The 24,743-nt window shown below is 33.4% G+C and overlaps 1 pseudogene across 1 annotated transcript; it reads left to right on the forward strand.

Annotated features, from left to right (window-relative positions):
* Window positions 1–4,815: 4,815 nt before the first annotated feature.
* Window positions 4,816–17,942, forward strand: LOC308262276 (kinesin-associated protein 3-like; annotated as a pseudogene). The gene is made up of 3 exons: window positions 4,816–4,881; window positions 16,551–17,751; window positions 17,851–17,942. The product of its transcript is annotated as a kinesin-associated protein 3-like (transcript).
* Window positions 17,943–24,743: the final 6,801 nt, after the last annotated feature.

Here is a 24,743-nt window from a genome sequence, read left to right on the forward strand (position 1 = left end):
AGTTGCTGAGGCTGGCTGTGAACCCTGATACTCCTGTTTCAGCCTCCCAAATGCTGGGATTACAAGCATTAGCCACCACGCCCGGCTTGTACTATACATTTCACACAGCAGGTCACTATAAAAATAGACTCAGTGGCATGGTGATCTAATAAAGATTGAGAATATTTGAAAAGTTTTCTGGCAAACTAATGAAGCACAAATATTGTGATCTCTCCATTTTGTTTATTTCATGTAATATTTTGTTTAGGCAAATGCAAGAAAGATGTATTACTTTGTGAAACTTTTGAGAAGGACACACTGAAAAGGAATTTTGAGAGATTTAGATTCATTTTTAATGCATCATTAAATATACTGGCAAATATATATAGTAACATCTGTACTAACAATACAAAAACAAAAATAAGAACTCAAGATTTGTTCCAAAATGCAAATTAGGGATTGTTATTTACTTCCTGAAAAAATGGTGGGTCGTAGGAAGACATTCACAGCTCTCTAGAGCTATACAGAATCTCAAACATTTAACTGTTGTTTTTATATATAAGCTATTCAATTTTTAATGTATGATGTGATTTATAGATTTTGCCAAATACATTGGATGATTCTAGTCAAAAGGTACGCACAATATCAAGATCACAGAAATTGTCTTTGCTTTTTTAAAAGTTGTTACCGGTTCGCTGTAATTATTCCTCAGAGTGAGATTTTAAGTGATACAAAAACATGCATACAACACTTGGTATATTTCTTTCTTAATCCCATCCAGCTCCCCTCCTTCCCTCTCCATACATATTAAGAGAAATTGGTAGAAATATCTTCATATGTTAATGATTAACATATTTGTTAATCAATATATTTGTTAATAATGATTTCATTTGTCAAATATTTCTCAAATAAAACATGAGAAGCCAGATTACAAATCATGTTTTTATATAAAATTAATATACTTAATATGGAAATATTTTATATTAATATTAAATACAATTATATATTTTAACAAAGTTAAACCCAAAAGTCAGAGTTGAGTTAGACATTGAACAAAGACTGGATATATTGGAATATTTCAAATATACCCCCAAAAGAATGAATACAAACTCCATATATATATATATATATATTCCCAAATATAAATATATATTTTATTTATATAAGTAAATAGCCAAAGTTTATATATTTCTGGAGAGCACTATTATATAACTATGTATATATGCATGCAATAATTAGTACATTTGGTGTGTGTGTGTGTGTGTGTGTGAGTGTGTGTGTGTGTGTGTGTGTTACTGGAAATTGAACCCAGGGACATTCTACCTTGGAGCTATACCTCCATCCTTACTTAATTTTTAATTTGAAAGAAGTCTCACATCAGTGAGTTGCAGAGGGTTCGCTAATTTGCTGAGGCTGGCTTTCAACCTGAAATTCTCCAATCTCAGTTTCCCAGGTACTGGAATTATAAGCATGTCCAACTGTACCTGGTTCAAATAATACATTAAGAACATATGAATAATATAAGTATAATTCAGGAATGAACAGGAAGCATAAAAGAACATCTGTGAATTTTCACCAATTCACCTTTCAGACTTCCCCTAGAAATAAAAAATATTAGAAATATAATGTGCCGGGCATGGTGGCGCACGCTTGTAATCCCTGCGCTTGGGAGGCAGAGACAGGAGGATCGCGCAGGTTCGAAGCCAGCCGCGCGCGCTGGCTTAGGAGACCCTGTTTCTAAATAAAAAAATATAAAATAGGTCTGGGAGTGTAGCCCGGAGGTAGAAGGGCTTCCAGGAACCCCAGTACCACCAAAAAAAATAATAATAATAATAAAAAAAAGAAATATAATGTGTGTCCTTTCACTGATTTTTAGAGAATTTTTATACATCTATGTATTCACGAAACATATCATTTACATGTGTTTGCTTTTGAATTTCATAAAACTGTGTTTTTGTTATTTTCTTCAAAGCATATTCCCAACATTCTTTTTGGCTTATGAGACTAGTTGTATTCTATGTTTGTTATATTTGACTGTGCGTGTATACTCTAATTTTTCAGTTTTTGTTTCAATTTTTAATTTTCCTGCTAATGCATGATCAAAATATTTCTAGTTACTATATTGTAAGTAATGCTGCAATGAGTAACATACTGCCTGCCTGCCTGCGTGTGTGTGTGTGTGTGTGAGTGTGAGTGTGTGTGTGTGAGTGTGTGTGTGAGTGTGTGTGTGTGAGTGTGTGTGTGAGTGTGAGTGTGTGTGTGAGTGTGTGTGAGTGTGTGTGAGTGTGTGTGAGTGTGTGTGTGAGTGTGTGTGTGTGAGTGTGTGTGTGTATATATAATTATTTCTCTACAATATGTAACTATATGTAATTATATGTATGTATATATATATATATATAATATAATAATGTATATATAACTATATGTAATTATATATATATAATTATTTCTCAACAATATGTAACTATATGTAATTATATGTATGTATATATATATAATATAATAATGTATATATATATATAACTATATGTATTTATATATATATATAATTATTTCTCTACAATATGTAACTATATGTAATTATATGTATGTATATATATATAATATAATAATGTATATATATATATAACTATATGTAATTATATATATATATAATTATTTCTCTACAATATGTAACTATATGTAATTATATGTATGTATATATATATAATATAATAATGTATATATATAACTATATGTAATTATATATATAATTATTTCTCTACAATATGTAACTATATGTAATTATATATATGTATATATATAATATAATAATGTATATATATAACTATATGTAATTTTATATATATATATATATATAATTATTTCTCTACAATATGTAACTATATGTAATTATATATGTATATATAAAATATCATAATGTATATATATAACTATATGTAATTATATATATATATATAATTATTTCTCTACAATATGTAACTATATGTAATTATATATGTATATATATATAATATAATAACGTATATATATATTATATATATATAATTATTTCTCTACAATATGTAACTATATGTAATTATATGTATGTATATATATATAATATAATAATGTATATATATAACTATATGTAATTATATATATATATAATTATTTCTCTACAATATGTAACTATATGTAATTATATGTATATATATATAATGTATATATATATAACTATATGTAATTATATATATATATATATACATATATATATATAATTATTTCTCTACAATATGTAACTATATGTAATTATATATATGTATACATAATATAATAATGTATATATATAACTATATGTAATTATATATATATATAATTATTTCTCTACAATATGTAACTATATGTAATTATATGTATGTATATATATATAATATAATAATGTATATATATATAACTATATGTAATTATATATATATAATTATTTCTCTACAATATGTAACTATATGTAATTATATATATGTATATATATAATATAATAATGTATATATATAACTATATGTAATTATATATATAATTATTTCTCTACAATATGTAACTATATGTAATTATATATATGTATATATATAATATAATAATGTATATATATATAACTATATGTAATTATATATATATATATAATTATTTCTCTACAATATGTAACGAAGATAAAAGTTTCTAGGTCATAAATTGCACACAAGTTCAATTTTTTTCCAAAGTGATTGGACCAATTATACTTTCATTAAACATAGTTGAGGTTTGTTTGTATAGTTCTTTGCCTACACTTTGGTTGTAGCCTACCTAGTGGTTGTAAAATATTATTTCCTTATAGTTTAATTTTCATTTTCTTGATTATTAATAAAGTATTAAAGTACAGTATATCTTCATATGTTTATTTTCCATTTGTATATCTTATTCTGGAAAATGTTTATTTGTATCTATTGCCCATTTTAATAGTTCTTATATAAATTTAAAATAATTGTGAAGTTAACTATTTTCATCGAATAATTACATATCTATTTAGAAAATAAGTTGATAATGCTTAAAATACATCACTGTCAAATTAATACATGTTATAGCCTCAAAAATAATATTTTTAAATTATTTTTCTTTTAAACTTAGATCTATTTGAGTATTAGAGTGAAAGTTCAAGAAAAACTTAACACATAGCTTTTGTCACATTTTTGTAAAAGAGGATGGTTTAAATATAGTGTAGCAAGAACAAAATATATGATATATAAAAGTAGTTTAAAAATCTTGAAGCTGCAGTAAAATGTGAGTCATCTTATTGTTAACTTACTGTCAAATATAAACAGGCAGATCATTTTCTGTGGATAAGTACCTTGAAAGCAAAATATATACTGCTGTATTATTGGCTGAAGGCTCACAATTAAGGAAAATCTATAAACTCCATTTCCCAGTTAGTTCTTGCACTCCTGGGAGTCTATAATCCACGCTGACTGCAGTGTCATACCAGAGGCAACATCACTTGGCTACCTTGTGAAAATTATACCCTAGATCTGGCATCTATTTCAGAGGCTTGGTGCAAAGCTTCAAGTCTAATCCTAGATAAAGCATTGAATCAAAGTAATTCTTAGACTCCCACTACTGAGAAACACCATCGTAATGCACGCTAAGTGTTTATAATCCCATCATAAAATCTTGTGGGTAAATGTCTGGAAAACAATTCATACTGCAGCAATGCTTGTGCAGGTATTTGTTTCTTTAAGGTGTGATTTGCAGCCCCTAATAAACTTTAAATTAGTAATTTAGTCTCTGCAACAACCCAGGTAATAATTGAGTTAGGCCATTAACAAGATGTCCCATCAGTCATTTGGACCGCCCGTGTATTTTGCGCTTTATAGAACTCTAATTGCAGTGCTGGTAATCCTGCTCCTCACACACAAGGGTACAAGATCATCGTGACTGAGAGAACTGATCCCCTCCTCCACTAAGCAATTAGTACAAAACATACATATTTACAAATATACCAACTCCCCTCTAGAAACTTTCTCTCTAGTTTCTCAATAACAAAGATAGTACTAAGAAGCCACTTTCTTAAGATGTTAGCTATTTAATGTGAATTCAGAAATTTTACTCTGGAGACAGCTACCTCGGGATATAATGGGAGAAAAAAAATTTAAGCTTTTCTAATAAAAAACGTTACTTGGAAGATGGCCTTGTAAACAAGGACCACAGTGAACACTGTATTGTAGGTGGCTTTATATCATTGTAATAAAGAAATCTGAGTTTTAGAGATATAAATTATCATAAAGAGGGTGTGATTTTTGCACGATAATTTTCTTTTTCAATTATTTTCTCCATTGACCTAAAAAGCAATGAACTTTCTTGATTTCTTTCTCTGATTGTAGGTACATTTTTATTTTTTTAGTGTTCTTGTAGAAAAAAAATTAGCAGGCATGTTGCTAATTGTGCTGATAAATCACACTCAGTGTTAAATAACATCTACTGCAAGTACAATTTTTTTATTTTAATTAAATAAGCTCATCTTCACAATTAGATATTCATAGCACTACTCTAGAGATGCTTCGAGGTCATTTAAAAGAAAAGTTATTATATTTTTCATGGCATTTTAATGCTATCAAAAGAATTAGATTAATTATAAACTACTTTAGTTAGAGCTACAAACTATTTAGCTGTACTGTACCAAAGATGAGGGAATTAAAATTGCTATCACTTGCATTACCCACCAAATTGAGAAAATAAAGTAAAGAATATTAAAGATAAAAGCTGATTATATGTGCTTGGAGAGTTAACTCCAAATAGAAAATTTCTAAGGTGAAAAGCAGTGACCATGAGGAACGACTGCTAATAGTTACAAGATTTCTTTTGAGGGTGAAAAAATGTTCAATAATTGATTTTGGTGATGGTTGTGCAACTGTCAATATACTAAATCTCATTAAATCTTACTGTGCACGTGTGTGCGTGCATGTGTGTGTGTGTGTGTGTGTGTGTGTGTGTGTGTGTGTGTGTGTATGTGTGTGACTGTAAGTTGAACCCAGGGATATTCTATCTCTGAGCTAAACCTCCAGTACTATTTTTTTTATTTTGAAACTATCTCACTAAGTTGCTGAGGCCCTCTCTGAGTTTCAGAGGCTGGTCTCAAACTTGTGATTCTCCTGTCTCAGCTTCCTAAGTACTGGGATTATGGGTATGGGCCACTTCACCGGGTTACATCTTACACTTTATTTAACTTTTTTTTTTTTTTGTGTGTGTGTGTGTGTGTGTGGCACTGGGGATTGAACTAAGAGGCATTCTACTTCTGAGCTAAACCCCCCAGCCTGATTTTATTTCTTATTTGGAAATAGGGTCTCATCTCACTAGGTTGCAGAGGGCCTTGCTAAATTGTCAAGGCTGGATTGAACCTGAAATCCTCCTGTATCAGCCTCTCAAGTACTGGTATTACAAGCATGGACCACCACACCCAGCTCTAAATATTTAAAAGAACAAATTGAGCCAGGCATGGTGGTGTGCACGTGTAATCCCAGCATTTGGGAGGCTGACACAGGAGAATTGTGGTTCTTGGACAGCTTCAGCTACTTAGTGAGGTTCTCCACAACTTAATGAAACCCTGTTTCAATATAAAGCATAAAAAATAGGGCTAGGAGTGTAGCTCAGAGGTAGAATATCCCTGGGTTCCAATCCAATACTGAAAAAAACAAAAACAATTGAGTGATATGTGAGTTCTATCTATCTTGTATCAATAATCTGTCTATAATATATCATCTATTGTTTTAATTCCTTAACCACTGAAAACAGTCATGGCAACAATATTTAAAAAAATACACTTTGACATACTACTATCTTTTTTGTTTTTGTACAAGCTAGAGAAAAAAGAAATATTGCCCAAAACATTAGCATTCAGTAAAAATATAGTGTCATGAAAGAAACTGATTATTTGAAGATATTATGATACTTTTACTTGAAGGCATACTTTAAGTCTTCCAGTGATACACAATGAACAGAGCATGATAGCTTTATCCATATTCTTAAATAATCACTTTCTTTTTTAAAATTTTTATTGGTGCATTATCGTCATACATCTTAATGGGGTACAAGATGGTGAAGGCGTACATGCACACATCACCCAATTAGCCTTACCCAATTCCAGCCCCATCCCTCCCCCTCCCTCCTCATGTTTGGCTTAGTGATTGACTTTGATATGTTTGTTAATGTACATCATGGATATTAGAGAATTTCCCTCTTTGCCCCTCTCATCCCATCAATTAGATCACCTTATTTGCTCATCTATAGTATTCTATTCCTTATCTAGAGTTCCTCCTATGGCTCATTTTCTCTCTAGCTTTTGCATATTAGGGAGAAGATCTGATTTCTTTATTGTGACTGACTACTCTCACTTAGCATAATGTTTTCCAGTTCCATCCATTTTTCTGTGAATGTCATAATTGTGTTTTTCTTTATGGGTGAGTAAAATTCCATTGTGTACATATCCTATAGTTTTTTTGTAATCCATTCATCTGTTGATGGATATCTTGACTGATTCCATAGTTTGCCAATGGTCAATTGTGTAGCTATGAACATAGATACACATGCATTAGTTTGGTAGTTTGGTTTCCTTACTTTTGGGTAGATACTCAGAAGTAGTATTGCTGAATCATATGGTAAGCTTGTTCTCTTTGTTTTGAGGATCATCCATACAGTTTCCCAAAGTGGTTGTACTAATTTGCAGTCCCACCAACAGTGTAGAAGAGTTCCCACTTCTCATCCTTGCCAGCATTTGTTGTTGTTTGTGTCTTGGATGATTGCCATTCTAGTTGGAGTTCGGTGAAATCTCAGGGTAATTTTGATTTGCATCTCTCAGGTTGCTAATGATATTGAGCATTTTTTTCATGCATTTATTGGCAATTTGAATTTCTTCTTTCATGAAATGTCTATTATTTCCCTTCTCATTTTTTATTGTGTTATTTGTTTTCTTAGTGCTGAGTGTTTTGAGCACTCTGTATAGTTTAGATATTAGTCCTCTATCGGAGGAGTAAGTTGGCAAAAATCTTCTCCCATTCTGTTGGCTCTTGATTGAGGTTCTTGATATTTTCCTTTTTTTGTAAAGAAGCTCTTCAGTTTTATGCAATCCCATATATTGATTCATGTTTTAGTTTCTTGTGACTTTAAAGTATTGTTGAGAAAGTTTTTACCTGTCCCTACATGTTGCAGTGTTGGATCTATGCCCTCTTCAAGAAGCCTCAAGGTCTCTGGTCTAATTTTTAAGTTTCATCCACCTTGAATTGACTGTTGTGCAGGGTGAGAAAGTGAGGCCTATTTCCATTTTTCTGAATACAGTTAACTGATAGTTAACCAGTTTTGTCAATACCATTTGTTGAACAGGTATCTTTTACCAGGGTATATTCTTGGCTCCTGTGTCAAAAGTCAATTGGCTGTGTGTGGATTTGTTTCTGAGACTTCTATTCTGCTCCATTGGTCTATGTATCTGTTTTTGTGCCAATATCATGCTGATTTTATTACTATGGCTTTGTAGTATACTTTAAAGTCAGGTATTGTGATTCCTCCTGCATGGTTTTTGTTTCTGAAAACTACTTTGGCTATTCTGGGTTTTTGTTGTTTCAAATGAATTTAAGGACTGATTTATCTATGTCTGTGAAGAATGAAATTGATAATATAATGGGTATTGTGTTGAATCTGTAGATCACTTTTAGAAGTATGGCCATTTTGATGATATTTATTCTGCCAGTCCATGGACATGGAAGATCTTTCCATCTTCTAAGATCTTCTTTGATTTTTTTCAATGTTTTATAATTTTCTTTGTAGAGGTCTTTTACCTCCTTGGTTAAGTTCATTCCTAAATATTTTATTTTTTGTGGGTAATCCTGAGTGAAAGTATTTTCTGGATTTCTTTCTCAGTGGATTTATGGTTGGTATACAGGAAAGTTTCTGATTTTTTTTTTTTTTTTTTTGTGGCACTGGGGTTCCTGGAAACCCTTATACCTCCAGGCTACACTCCCATACCTGTTTTTATATTTTTATTTGAAAACAGGGTCTCTTAAGTCAGTGAGTATGGCTTCAAACCTGCATGATCTTCCTGTCTCCACCTCCCAAGCATGGGGATTACAAGTGTGCGCAACCACACCCGGCACGAAAGCTTCCAATTTTTTACGATTGATTTTATATCCAGACACCATGCCTATTTATAATTGATTAAGTGTATATTTAAATATTAAAACTGAATACATTATGCAGCATTTATTTATTTTGTTAGTTAGCTAGTTATTTAATTTTGGTGGTACTGGAGATTGAATCCAGGGGCATTGTACCACTGAGCTATACCCTCATAATTATTGACTTTTTATTTTGAGGCAAGGTCTCTTTAAGTTATTAAGAGTAGCCCAGAATTTGTGATTGTCCTACCTCAGTCTCTCGAGTAGGTAGAAATGCAGATTTGTGACACTGTGCCCAGCCAACACATCCAATTTTAATGGAAAATTTCTACTACAACTTATGTATACACAAAATTATAAACTGAGGTAATGTATGCATACTTTAATTCTGTGTGCACAAAGAATCCTTTGGGATAAAGATACAATGATTCTCTATGACTCATACACATTCCTGCATATTTTGTGGGTCCACTGATTCTAAGGCAATCAGCTATGGTCTTGCATGCCTCTGCATATCAATCAAACTACTGTCTCTGAAGAGTGTTTTGGCATCCAGCATCCATCAGAAAATTTCTACTTAGGATTGAATCAATATTCTTCAAAAAGTCAAGCATTCTAAGCCAGATATATGCAATGAATCAATGCTGACTAACAGCTTAGCAAGTACTGGACAATGTCATGGTGAATTCACAAAATTCACAGAAAACAAAGAAGCCAGGAAGATGATTTAATATTTTATTGACACTTAACTTCAAGAATTATGGTACTATTCAATGGTTACATTCAAGACTGAAGGAGCAAGACTAGGAATGTCTGTAAAAATAAAAAAAGAAATGTAGAGAAAGGAGAATATGGCATCTGAGAGTAGCAGCACATACGAGTTCTACTGACACTCAATCTCCATTGCCTCAAAAACAGCACTCTAAGCCAGGCATGGTGGTGAATGCTTGTAACCCCAGCGTTTGGGAGGCTGAGACCTGAGGATCGTGGTTCATGGACAGCCTCAGCTATTTAGTGAAGCCCTCCGCAACTTAGTGAGACCCTGTTTCAAAATAAAGAATAAAAGAAAATAGGGTAGGGAGTGTAGCTCAGAGGTAAAATGCCTCTGGATTCCATCCCCAGACCCACAAAAAAACCCAAAACAACAACAACAAAAAAACAAAACAAAAAACAGAACTCTACAAAGCCAGATAATACTTTCAGTAGAGGAATAAAAATGATAAATAAATACAAGGGACAGAGAAAAAGAAGACTAGAAGACCAACCAGAGAGAAAAAAAAGCCCCTCCTGCCATTTGAAAGCAGGTGCCGGCACTGGCTCAGTCTTCCTGCACAGCACCGCACACCAAAGACAAAAAGGAAAACAAGGATTTGAAATGATCAGCAGCCAATTCACAGATTGTAAGTCATCCTGTGCAAAAATTTGCTATAGCTTCCAGGACCTAACCACTTCCTCCAAGGACCCATAGTGGAGCTCAACATGAGAATACAAACTCTCCAGTCTCATTGTATGCCACGGCAGCACTATCAAGCCAGCAGCAGCCCAGCTCACCATGTCTTCCCAAAAGCTCCAGACCAGCTTGCACCAAAATCATAAGTGAAACTGCATCCCAAAGGTGAACACCCAGCACTGTGCCTCTAGGGACTCACACAGCTGTGATAAACTCCCTGGGTCTGAGATCTTGTGGTTCAATCCAGTGAAGGAGTGGTGGCAGAGATTACCAAACCCTCCAGAGACTCAGAGCCATGCTCAATAATACTGAAAGTGAGCAAAGTCCCACAGCAAAGTCCCCAGCCAGGTGCTTCTAGGGACTCGCTCAGCCCTGATAAACACCCCGAGTCTGAGACTTCCTGATCCAGCCTGAAGAAAGCAGGAAAGGGGGCTGCTGTTGGACATAACAGAAGCTCTGACAGACTCAGGCTTTGATCAGTGGAAAGTGTGGGGGGAAAGTTCAGCTTGACCCAACTAATAGAAGCTCTGGGATCACCACAGACCTCCCAATAGGGGCAAAAATGGAGAAGTCAGATCAGACCAGCCTTCGCTGTGGAGAACAGAGACTCCTACACTGAGTTTGTGCTCAGAGGCACACATCATCTACAGTGACAGGGAGAGACTTAGACTCCAAACTGGTGGAAAGCATGGAGGGTGACCTGTGCTTAATACTTACCCTAGACCCAATGGTATCAGCCATCTGCATAGATTGAGAAAATCTCAGAATACCAAACTCAGAGTAGGAAGGGTGCCAGTGGTATTCGGTATCTGTACAGAGAGAAACTGCAGGAGACCTATCTGCTGAATAGTTATTTATTTGTAGAGTTGCATTAATTTGTTGTTGAGGTTGTTTTGGTTTCTCTCTCTCTCTCTCTCTCTCTCTCTCTCTCTCTCTCTCTCTCTCTCTGTGTGTGTGTGTGTGTGTGTTTGTGTGTGTGTGTGTGTGTGTGTGTGTATGCCTGGTTTGATTTTTTGTTTGTTTGTTTGTTTTGTTTTGTTTTGTTTTTATTTTTGACCTTTTCTCAAACCTTCTCCCAAGCTTCTTCCTTTGTACATACCAACTATCTTCTCATTATCCCTTTCCTATTTTTTTCTGCTTTTTATCTCTCCTTTGTCTTGTATCAATCCAATTTATATCATTATATCACAAACTCTACATTGGTTACTAGAATACTACTTCATTCTTACTATCTCTAATCTCTAGTATATACTATTTTACCAAAATTATATTCTCATTCTATTTGACTCTATCTAAGATTTTACCCTGTACTTCCATTTACTTCTGCACTTCTTCCCTCCTTCCTAAACCTTCACTGTTGAATATAATACAAACTGCTCTTGGAGATACAAGCTGACACCTAGAGACTGAGAGAAATCTATGAAAAGCAAGAGAGGTAAACTTCTGAAATCATAAAAAGGAAGAACAACAAGGGAGCAATGAGCTCCCACATCTCCACAATTACAGAACCTTATAACGCAGAATTGCAGAGATCTCCAGAAGGTCAAATCAGGAATGTAATTTTAGAAATAATACAGGAATTCCAAAAAGAATTTAGAGATATTCTGAAAGAAAGAAAGGATTCAATCATTAAAGGCATGAAATTAGAAATCAACTATAAGAAGACTCAGAGAAACCACATAAACATGTGGTGACTAAACACCATACTTCTAAATGAAGAATGGGTCATAGAAGAAGTAAGGGTGAAATCAGAAAATTTCTAGAAACAAACAAAAATAGAGATACAACATATCAAAACCTGTGGGACACATTGAATGCAGTATTGAGAGAGGAAATTTTATTGCACTGAGTGCTCACATATGAAAAACAGAAAAGTATCAAATAAATAACTAAATGACACAACTCAAAACCCTTGAAAACAGGAACAATCTAACCCCAAAGCCAGTAGAAGACAAGAAATTTTTAAAATCAGAGCAGAAATAAATGAAGTAGAGAATTAAAAAAATACAGAAAATCAAGAAAATCAAAAGTTGGTTCCTCAAATACAATTAACAGGATAGATAAGCCACTAGCCAATTTAACTAAAAATTTTGAAGATAAGAGATGAAAAAGGAGATATCACAACTGACAATGCAGAAATCCAGAGGAATATTATGAATTACTTTGAAAAACTATACTCCAACAAAATGGAAAATCTGGCAGAAACTGACAACTTTCTAGATAATACAACCTTCCTAAACTAAGTCAAGAAGACATAGAAAATTTAAACCAACAAATAACAATCAAAGAGATTGAAACAGCAATAAAGACCTACCATCAAAGAAAATCCCAGGACGAGATGGTTTCCCAAGTGAATTTTATAAAACCTTTATAGAAGAGCTAATCCGGATATTCCTCAATCTATTTCATGAAATATAGAGAAATGGGACTCTCCCAAATACATTCTATGAAGCCAACATCACATTAATACCAAAACCAAATAAAGACAGTTCAAGGAAGGAAAACTACAGTCCTATATCTTTGATGAACTTAGACACAAAACTGCAAAACAAAATACTAGCAACATGCATTCAAAACCACATCAAGAAAATCTTACACCATAAGCAGGTAGGCTTCATCCCAGTGATGCAAGCCTGGTCCAATATACAAAAACCAATCCTTGTAACTCATTATATAAACAGAACCAAAGACAAAAATCACATGATCATTTAAACAAATGCTGAAAAAGCATTTGATAAAATCCAACATTCATTTATCAAAAAAGCACTGCAGAGAATTGGAATAGAAGGAAAATACCTCAATATCATAGAGGCAATCTACAATAATCCCACAGCCAACATCATTTTGAAAGGGAAAAACATCGAGAATTTCCTCTAAAATTGGGAACAAGACAAGGATATTCATTATCACCATTTCTCTTCAATATAGTACTTGAGACCCTAGCCAGAGCAATAAGGCAAAAAAAAAAAAAAAAAAAAAGGAAATCAGTGGAGTACAAATAGAAAAAGAAGAGCTCAAACTTTCACTATTTGCAGATGACATGATATACCTAGAAGACCCAAGAAACTCAACCAAAAGACTTATAGAACTTATCAACAAATTCAGCAAAGTGTCTGGATACAAAATCAATCTTAAAATATCAGGAGCTTTTCTGAACACCAACCTTAAATCCACTGAAAAAGAAAATCAGAAAACACTTCCACTCAGGATTTCCCACAAAAAATAAAATACTGAGAAATAAACTTAACCAAGGAAGTAAAAGACCTGTACAAAGAAAATTATAAAACATTGAAAAAAGTAATTGAAGAAGATCTTAGATGATGGAAAGATCTTCCATGTTCATGGATAGGCAGAATAAATATAATCAAAATGGCCATACTTCCAAAAGTAATCTACAGATTCAACACAATACCCATTAACTTGCCAAGATCATTTCTCACAGACATAGAAAAATTAGTCCTTACATTCATTTGGAACAATGAAAAACCCAGAATTTCCAAAGTAGTTCTCAGCAACATAAACCATGCAGGAGGTATCACAATACCTGACTTTAAACTATACTACAACCCCTTGTAATAATAATAAAAAAAAAAAAAAAGCACGGCACTGGCACAAAAACAGATACATAGACCAATGGAGCAGAATAAAAGACTCAGAAACAAATCTACACACTTATAGCCAATTAATTTTTGACAAAGGGGACAAAAACATACACTGGAAAAGATAGCCTCTTCAACAAATGGTGTTGGCCAAACTGGCTAACCACATGCAGAAAAATGGAAATAAATCCCACTTTCTCACCCTGCACAAGATTCAATTCAAGATGGATCAAAGACTTGGATATTAGACCAGAGAACTTGAGGCTCCTTGAAGAGGACATAGGTCCAATACTGCAACACATAGGCACAGATAACAACTTTCTCAACAGAACCCAAAAGGCACAGGAAACTTAAAGGTGAATCAACAGTGAGATTGCATGAAACTGAAGAGCTTCTGTTCAGCAAAGGAAAATGTCAAGAACCTTAACTGAGAGCCATCAGAATGGTAGAAGATTTATGCCACCTACTCCTCAGATAGAGGGCTAATATCAAGAATATACAAAGAACTCAAGAAAATCAACACTAAAAAAACAAATAATCCAATCAAAAAATGGGAAAGTGAACTAAATACACACTTCACAAAAAAGAAATTCAAATGGCCAATTAATTCATGAAAAAATGCTAAACATTGGCAATCAGAGAGATGCAAATCAAAACTACCCTGAGATTTCACCTAACTCCAACTAGAATGGCAATCATTCAAAACACAAACAACAACAAATGCTGGCGAGGATGTGGAGAAGTGGAAACTCTAAAACATTGTTGGTGGGATTGCAAATTAGTGCAACCATTTTGGAAAATAGTATGGAAAATCCTCAGAAGAATGGGAACAAATTTACCATTTGACCCAGGAATACCACTTCTGGGTATCTACCCAAAAGAAATAAAACCAAACTACCAAACTAATGCATGAGTATCTATGTGCATAGGTGCGCAATTCACCATTGCCAAACTATGGAAACAGCAGATGAATGGATTACAAAACTGTGTGATATGTACACAATGGAATTTTACTCACCCTTAAAAAAACACAATTACATCATTTTCAGGGAAATGGAAGGAATTGGAGGACATTATGTTAAGCGAAATAAGTCACAAAAAATAAGAAATCAGATGATTTCCCCAATATGTGAAAGCTATGGGAAAGTGGGTCATAGGAGGAACTCTAGGAGAAAAAGTAGATCCTATAGAGGAGCAAATAAGGCAACCTAACTCAGGGGATTGGAGGGGGGAAGAAGGAAACTCTCTAAAGCACATGATGTACTTAAACAAACATATAGTTGTCAATCACGAACCAAGCATGGGAAGGAGGGTTGGGGAGGGAATGGGGTGGGGACTTGGTAGGGGCTAACTGGGCAATGTGCACATGTATATCTACACAGTTTTTTTTAACCCATTATGATGTATGAATACAATGCACAAATAAAACAAATTTAAAAAAAAAGAAATGAGTCCTGAATTCGCAAAAAGTCCTGAATTAAGGAAGCTTAAATGCCCAAGTGAACTAAAAGTAAAATATCAAAAACCAATAGATTGTGCTCCTGTGGGCTGCAAATATAATTTTCAATACTTGTATTATTATATAAGTTAAATTTCATTTTTTTAAAATGATTTTCCTAAGAATTTAAGTTTATCTTCGAATTTAAGTTTATCTTCTATTTTATTCAATCAGCTCACATCACTGTCTATATTTTCTGAAAAATCCAACCTTTCTAAGACCTAAGCTTAAGTCATTCACAAATAATATATTTTCTTATTTGGCTGTATATATATATATATATATATATATATATATATATATATATATATAATCTGTGTGTGTGTGTTTATTTATTTAAGACTTGTACCTTGCCTCATCTTCAATATACATCATCATAACTTTTATTTATTTTCCTGTTTTTTTTTCAGTTATTTTCTAAAATGGAAATGGATCAGTATGGCTGTAGACATAATCTATCAGGAAGGGGATACAAAATCATGAAAGGTTGTGCCTAGTAAATACCCAATTGAATCAGTGATGATATTGTTTTGTAACTGCCTTTCTAAAAACACAAACAAAATCCTGAAAAATTATTTTTAGGTTATGCAAACCTTCATTATTGCTACTATAAATAATATTCTTTGAAAATTATTTAGAAAGCTCTGTGAACAAATCAACTATAATTAAATACAACAAAAATTCCTCATAAGATTTGAATATACAGCAAAGGAATGTGACTATTTAAAAATACTATTTTAGGTCCCAGGGCCACCCTACGCTGAAATGTGTCCCAAATCTGAAGTTGGTGAGTTCAGGATGTCCTGGCAGTGTTCAGAGAGGATAGTTCAGTCCACAAGCCTCTGCTGGGCTAGGGCAACAAAAACTACAAACAAATAGCAATGTGTGTGCTTTATCATATAAGCATGGATGACCGCTTTAAATCAATGTTTGCATACACTGACTGTATACCACAGTTAATGAAGATACTCTTTGAATGTTCAGATGAACGAATTGACTTGGAGCTCATTTCCTTCTGCATTAATCTTGCTGGTAACAAGAGGAATGTACAGCTTATCTGTGAAGGAAATGGATTGAAGCTGCTCATGAAAGGGGCCCTGAAGTTCAAGAACCCATTGCTGATGAAGATGATTAGAAATGTTTCCCAGCACGACGGGCCAACTAAAAATTTATTGATTGATTATGTTGGGGATCTTGCAGCCCAGATCTCTAATGATGAAGAGGAGGAGATTGAATATCTAGGAACTCTTGCAAATTAAACCATTCCAGACTTAGACTGGGAATTGGTTCTTAAGGAATACAAGTTGGCTCCATATCTCAAGGATAAACTGAAACCAGGTGCTGCAGAAGATGACCTCCTTTTAGAAGTAGTTATAATGATTGGAACTGTGTCTATGGATGACTTCTGTGCTGCATTGCTAAATCTGGGATAATCCCTGCACTCATTGAATTGCTCAATGCTCAACAAGAAGATGATGAATTTGTATGTCAGATAATTTATGTCTTCTACCAGTTGGTTTTCCACCAAGCCACGAAAGATGTCATAATCAAGGAAACACAGGCTCCCGCATATCTCATAGACCTGATGCAATGTAAAAGCAACAAAATCTGTAGTCTGTGACAATACGCTAGATATTATAGCGGAATATGATTAAGAGTGGGCTAAGAAGATCCAGAGCGAGAAGTTCCGCTGGCATAACTCGCAGTGGCTGGAGATGGTGGAGAGCCGGCAGATGCATGAGAGCAAGCAGCACTTGTATGGTGATGACCGGATTGAGCCCTACATCCACGAAGGGGACATTCTCGAGAGACCTGACCTCTTCTACAGCTCAAATAAATTAATTGCTTCTGAAGGAGCCGTAAGTCCAGATTTCTTCAACGATTATTGACTTCAAAATGGAGATATGGTTGGGCAGCATTCGTTTCCTGGCAGCCTCGGGATGGACAGCTTCGGCCAGCCTGTGAGCATTCTCGGTCGTCCTGCCACTGCTTATGGGTTCGGCCCTGATGAGCCTTACTACTACTACAGCTATGGGCCTCGGTGGTCCTTCCTCCGTGGGTGCTCTAGCCTAGGGGAATCTGTGTGTGTGTTGCTCTTGACCTAATAATGCATGTTGATACTCTTGTGGGTCTGTGTTTCTTCTGTGTTGCTAGCGATAGATGAGATCCAGCCCCCATCCTCTGTCAGTACAGTTGATGCTAACGCTGCTCATTCATCCAGCCCATGTGACCCCGGTGGACGTTGAAGCTACTAGACTGGAAAACAAATACTGCATTATGTACATTAAGTGACTAATTCCTATTAAAAAGAAGCATAAAGTACAAAAATAATAAATAAAAATACTATTTTAAGCTATAAAATTATTCATGAGCAATAAATTTAATCTAGTTATAACATTACTTATAAAACTTAATTAAAAATCTACTTTATTAACCCAAATGTTTAGTGAAGTGAATCATTACATATACATATGGACAGAGACTAAAAAATGTTGATTTATTGATTTAAAAAGTTAAGAATTATAACTATTTTGTCAGTTATTAGAATAAATCACAATTGACTATGTATGTTCTTTATTAATTTAGAAAGTGAAATATCACTGTAATACATTACTGTGAAAATGTAACTTATTATAAGTTATATAATTTCCTTACACAATCACCCATTCATCTCTGAGTATTTAGTAGTGACTTTATAGTAATTGAAATTTAGATTCAAATAGGAATATAGTGGGAATATTTTATTTTTATATTATTTTTAATCAGTCTAGACTTTGGTGATGAATTAAAGATTATATTTTTGTTTTAGACACATCCTGACTTTGTCTTTAAAAATGAGCATGCATTCTCAATTGAAAAGAAAATGTATGTGTGCATGTAAATATATACTTTATAAATGCAAAAAGTCCTTTAACATTCATCTCCATAAGTTCAGGTTGATATCAGATGTTATTGATCATCAGTGTATTTCACAGAAAGATTGCCTTTTACTTTTTTCTTCTAAAAATATATTTTTATAAAAAGAGCAATTTCAACTTTTAGAATCCCCAAACACAAAAACCACTGGGTGAGTTAGACATTCTTCACCAAGTTGATGATTCATGTATCTCATTACAAAATAAGGCATTTATTTTTAGATGCAGTAGACATATTTTCATGATTAAGGTTAATGACATAGCTCATTGCTATTCAAAGTCTCACTGAGAGACAATTTCAGGAGCAAGGTACCAGTGGGAAGTAACTACCAATATTTAATAAAGTACCGCAATGGAAAATTGCAAACTGCAGTGTGCCTAGTCTTAGAGGAATTCTGTATTACTTTAACAGAATGAAGGGCTTCAGTCCTTTACATAATATAAAAGTATGTGACTTCACAGGGAAAAATGAAAGTCTGAGCAAATATGAAGACATAAACAGAAAAAGCAGTTGGACATCTCTGTTTTCTACTTTAAAACATTTTAGAAATTAGCTAAGAGATCATTTGTGATGATCCATCTTTAATAATAGGAACCCTGTAAAGTTATTGGAAAAGCAATTGACATCCATTTTCAAGACAAAATAAAAGAACTGTTGTCATGTTGCCAAAAAGTTATTGGACCTCACAGATGCCTGCATGCTAATTTATTATATTAATTACTTTGAGATTGAAATATACTCAGGCTTATTTTTTTACCATAAGGTTTCTACACAGATTTAAAATAAAAATCAAACTGTAATCCAAAAGTAAACATAGATACATTCCATTCTATAATTTATTTTTTTATCAAAAGATTTCTCTAGAAGTTATTCTCATCTAGAAAAATATCAATCCCCCCCATTTCATTGTCTTTTTTATTTGTCACTTATAGAGTGACTATAACTATGGTAATGAGAAGAGTTATTGTTCTCAGACTGATAGAAAACCTAATTAGTTGAAATTGTGGAGCCATTGTGATTCACTTTCCATGTGGCCAAACAATACTGCTCTGGCTAAAATGTGGATAACAACATACACAAATTTATCAAAGCTAATCATTGTGTTGAGCATGAAAAGGTGGGGAGGGAGATGGAGTAGGGTAAGAATTAGGGGAGAGCTCTAGAAGTGCTGTGTACATGTCAGTCACTATCACATGAACTGTATGTAGATATATGATTATAATGTACCAATAAAAAAGTAGATGGCATGACTCTCAGTATTATTTTTTCTAATATTCTAGGAGTCTTTGTATATTATCTTTTTGCTTTAATGCTATTTACTACTCTGTAAAATAGTGAAACTTACCAGGATTTTCAACACAATACCTATACATGTTTGAGCTTCAATACTTTCAGTACTGCCTGCTCTTAATCACACTGGATTCTTTAAACTTTGCAAGTAAATTGTGCTATAGTTCACATTCTTTATTTTACTTAAAATAGTCTTTAAACTCCTAGGTAACAAGTTATCAAAATATTAAAATCTCACCTTAAACATTCACTCTCCATCTCATAAACATCATATATCCACTTATCATTCATATATATGTATATATATTATACTTTATAATATATGTTATATAATATATTATATTACATTCTCTCATTTTTATTTCAAAAACACTTGTAATTTACTCTGTTTTTTCTTTCCTGTTTTACAAAGCTGTATAAGGGCAAGGGGAAATACCTATTTTTGTTATTATTGTATATTATTTATCACCCTGAAGAGTCTTGGATTTTTTTTTAATTTCTTTTTTTTTTTTTTGGTGATACTTGGGATGGAACCCAGGGGCATTCTACCCCCAAGTATATCCCCAGGCTTACTTTTTATCGTTTATTTTGAAACAGAGTCTCACTAATTTGCAAAGGGACTCACTAAGTAGTAGCTAAGGCTGTTCGTGAACTGCAATCCTCCCATCTCAGCCTCCCAAATGCTGGGATTACAAGTATGAGCCACCACACCCGGCTTAGTCTTGGATTTACTTGATTGTTTTTATTGTGTCCTATGGTACAGTGATCATGTTCAACAGACTCACAACCTGTACGTTATCCTTGGTTCTCATATGTGTCCAAGTCTATACCCAGGTTCCTCATCATTTCTCAGTTTCCTTGATCAAATCACTTCAGTTTCTAAAATGTCCTTTATACTTTTATCCTCTAGTTATAAAACCTTTGTGATGAGTGAGAGGTTGAAGGTATAGATGAAGGAGAATTGTATAACAGTAATCAAAAACTATCGGAGACAAAATTGGCATTAAAGATACAATTGTCAACTCTTTGGAAAGAAATCAGGAGAAAGTAATTCTTCGTGTATTTGATTAATGAACTTGTCTCGGAAGGAAGAAGAAACATTAACTAGGTGACTGAAGAAGGACAAGCTATTTATAGGTTATTTCTAAAAAAATAATATCACATCATTTTTGTTCATCAAATATCATGTGCCTTAGGAGAACTGGGAAACATATTTTACAGCCAATTTCCTACTGGGTCTTTAACTCTTTTTATTTTTTTTAAGTAGTTGGGAAACAAACTTGTTAACAAACAGTTGATTAAAAAAAGAGAAAACTGGTGTCAGAGATTGTTATGCTTAGGAGAGAAAGCTAAAAATACTAAATTATAGAGCATTGCATTTCAAGGTGTTACTAGGATGCAAATACATTAAAGATTCATAGGAGTCCAGAAATAGAAAATGGTTATCTCAATGTAAATGGATATCATTAGACAAAAGAATTATAAATCATAGAGAGTGGGAATAAAGGATAATTTCCATAGCTACAGTGGTAAAGGTCAATCTAAGTTGTTAGAAGGAAAAACTAAAATTAGTGTATTTTTTAGAGTTATGTAGCTAGATAAGTATTTATAGAGTGACTATAACTATGGTAATGAGAAGAGTTATTGTTCTCAGACTGATAGAAAACCTAATTAGTTGAAATTGTGGAGCCATTGTGATTCACTTTCCATGTGGCCAAACAATACTGCTCTGGCTAAAATGTGGATAACAACATACACAAATTTATCAAAGCTAATCATTGTGTTGAGCATGAAAAGGTGGGGAGGGAGTTTATATGTATTAAACTGGGCATAACATTTTTCTAAGTAATATTTTATTCCTCATTACAAATACATCCCCTTCATAATTATTCAAGATATATAATCTCTTTATGACTTACCTCTAGATAATCAGAGCAACTGTATAGTATCATCCTAGTAGGATAAATATTATAGTATTTCGATAAGTATAAGAAAAATTCTTATTTTTTCACTACTATGGATGGAGTCCAGGGGCATTCTACCTCTGAGCTATAATAACCCCAGACCTATTTTTTATTCTTTATTTTTTAAAACAGGGTCTCATTGAGTTGCAAAGGGCTTAAGTAGCTGAGGCTGTCTGCTAACTACAGTCCTCCTATTTCAGCTTTCCAAATGCTGGGGTTACAAGTATATGCCACCATGCCCAGTTTACAGAAAATTCTTTATAGAAGCAAGTACTAAATATTTTATTAGTGAAATAGCCTCATAAAATTTAAAGAATCAATCAAGTATCTTATATAATAACTTCATATCATTTACTATTTCTTTTCCTTTTCTCTGTCTACATAATCATGGAAATAAATTTGATTTTTACTATTTTTATAAAAAAATTAAAACATTATGACTATTTACTACTAATATTCAATTATTCTAAGGTAAATAAAATTTATTAACAAGAGTTGTGTTCATTAGATTATATAAAATATATATTTTGCAGTACTGGAAATTGAACCGAAGGGCCATCTACCTCCAAACTACACCCTCAGCCCATTTTTAATTCTATATTTTATTTTTTATTTTATTTGGTGGCACTGGAGGTGGAACACAGGGGCTTTTCTACTTCCGGGATATACTTCCAGACTTACTTTATATTTTATTTTGACACAGGGTCTCATTAGGTTGCAGAAGGTCTCCCCAAGTAGCTGAGGCTAAGTGTGAAACTGTATTCCTCCTGTCTCAGCCTCCAGAGTAGTGGGATTACAAGCATGCACCACAACACCAGGCTGATGGTATATGTTTATGTGTCTGTGCAAGTGTATCTGTGTGATAGACAGCATTCTATTCGTCTTACCTCTAAAAGAATAGAAAATAAGATTTAATTATGTATTTGAAATAATATTCTATCATCAGCTGCAACAACCTGAGAATAAGGTAATGAATTGAAGATGATGGGGATTTGGGCATGAATATGAAATACGCTATTTACTGAATAAATAAAAATATGTATACAAAACCAAATAACTAAACTAAAATAATTACCATCAGAGAAATAGACTGCTGAAATAAATATGCTTTTAGTGTCATTCTTATGAAAAGCATCTCCAAGGATATCAGGCTTGAGTTGGAATCTGAAGGACGGGAATGAGCTGGCATTGACACTGCGAGGGGTGGTGGGAGCTGAGAGCATTCCAGCCATGAAAACTGCTTAAAGCAAAGATTGTGTGGAGAATGAGTTGTGCTGGAAAAGAGGGAGCGAAGCCAGGATGGTGTGATCATGCTGATCAGGGACATGATGACTTGAAATAAGGCCAGAGAAAGTGAGACAAGTGAAGAGTAAGAAGTGAGAAACTTATTTTACCCACAACAGAAAGTTATTGCAGCATTTGGTACAAGAGTGATATAAATTTTGTAGTGTATGGTTTATGTCATAAAAAGCTAACTGGCTGAGAAAGTGATAGAAAATAGAAACATGAAGGGATAAAGAATTAGATATGTCCAATTGGAGGGCAATGGTGGCTTGCACGATGGTAGTGATAATGGTGGACAAAAACCAACCAACTCAGAGATATTCTTAAAAGGTACTGGCAAGTATTCATGACTTAATAAACTAAGGTAAAGAAAGAACTAAGGCTGATTCTCCTAAGTTTTGGAATATAGCTACTTAATACATGGTTGTTACTGTTTACTTAAATTCAGAATATACAGCAAGTATTGCTTCATAAATGCATGAAAAAAAGATAATGATGTTTAAAAAAAATCTAAAGATCTGGGGGTGTAGCTCAGAGGTAGAATGCTCCTGGCTTCAATTTCCAGTGCCTCTCCTTGAAACAAAAAAGAAAAATAATAAAGAAAGAAAACAAATAATGGTGACTTTTGAAGTTTAAAATATTGTTGCTTTCAACTCTAGGGTTTTCTAAATATTGTGTCCATATTAAAATATTTTACTCAACCATAAAGGAGAACAAAATTATGTCATTTACAGGAAAATGTATGGAACTGGAAAATAGTATGCTAAGTGAGATTAGTTAGTCACAAAAAGAAAGAAATTGTATGCTCTTTCTATTATGCAGAAGCAAGGAAGAAAATGAGTCATAGGAGGAACTCTAAACAAAGAAGGAGAAACTATAGATGAGCAAATAAGGCGACCTAAGTGAAGGGGCTGGGGGTAAAGGAAAATTCCCTAATGTACACGGCGTACATTAACAAGCATATCGAAGTTAATCACTAAGCCAAACATGGGAAGGAGGGAAGAGGGAGGGTGTGGGGTGGGAACTGGGAAGGGCTAAATGAGTGATGTGTGCATGTATGCCTCTACCATCTTGTACTGTATTAAGACGTACGACTACAATGCACCAATAAAAATTTTAAAAGAAGAAAATTACAGGGGAAAATATTTTTCTGTCACTTTAGCTACTTCTCTTTTTTAAGGTTTGTCAATTTTTCTAAATTAGTAAACCACTTGGAATATATATATTTTATCTTATATATATCTTATATATATTTATCATATATATATATATATATATATATATATATATATATATATATATCTTAGTAGAGAATCCCAAGAAAAATCCTTTCTCTCAGTGCAGCATCCATAACATCTACCATAGGAGGAATAATGGAAGGAAAGAAGGAAGGAGTGGAGAGAAAGGGTAGAGGGAGAAAGGAAAAGAGAAGAAAATGAGAAAATGAAAATGGCAAAACCATAATTTCTGTTGTGATTTTTAAAGCAATTGCCCCATCCACAAGCAAGTGCAGCATTGCAAATCTCTCATTCCTGACTTTCTCTCCATGAGAGCACAGTTCTACAAACTCCATCTGCTAAGAGAGCTATCAAT

Source organism: Muscardinus avellanarius (assembly GCF_963383645.1).
Source record: "Muscardinus avellanarius genome assembly, chromosome: 4".
Classification (NCBI taxonomy): domain Eukaryota; kingdom Metazoa; phylum Chordata; class Mammalia; order Rodentia; family Gliridae; genus Muscardinus; species Muscardinus avellanarius.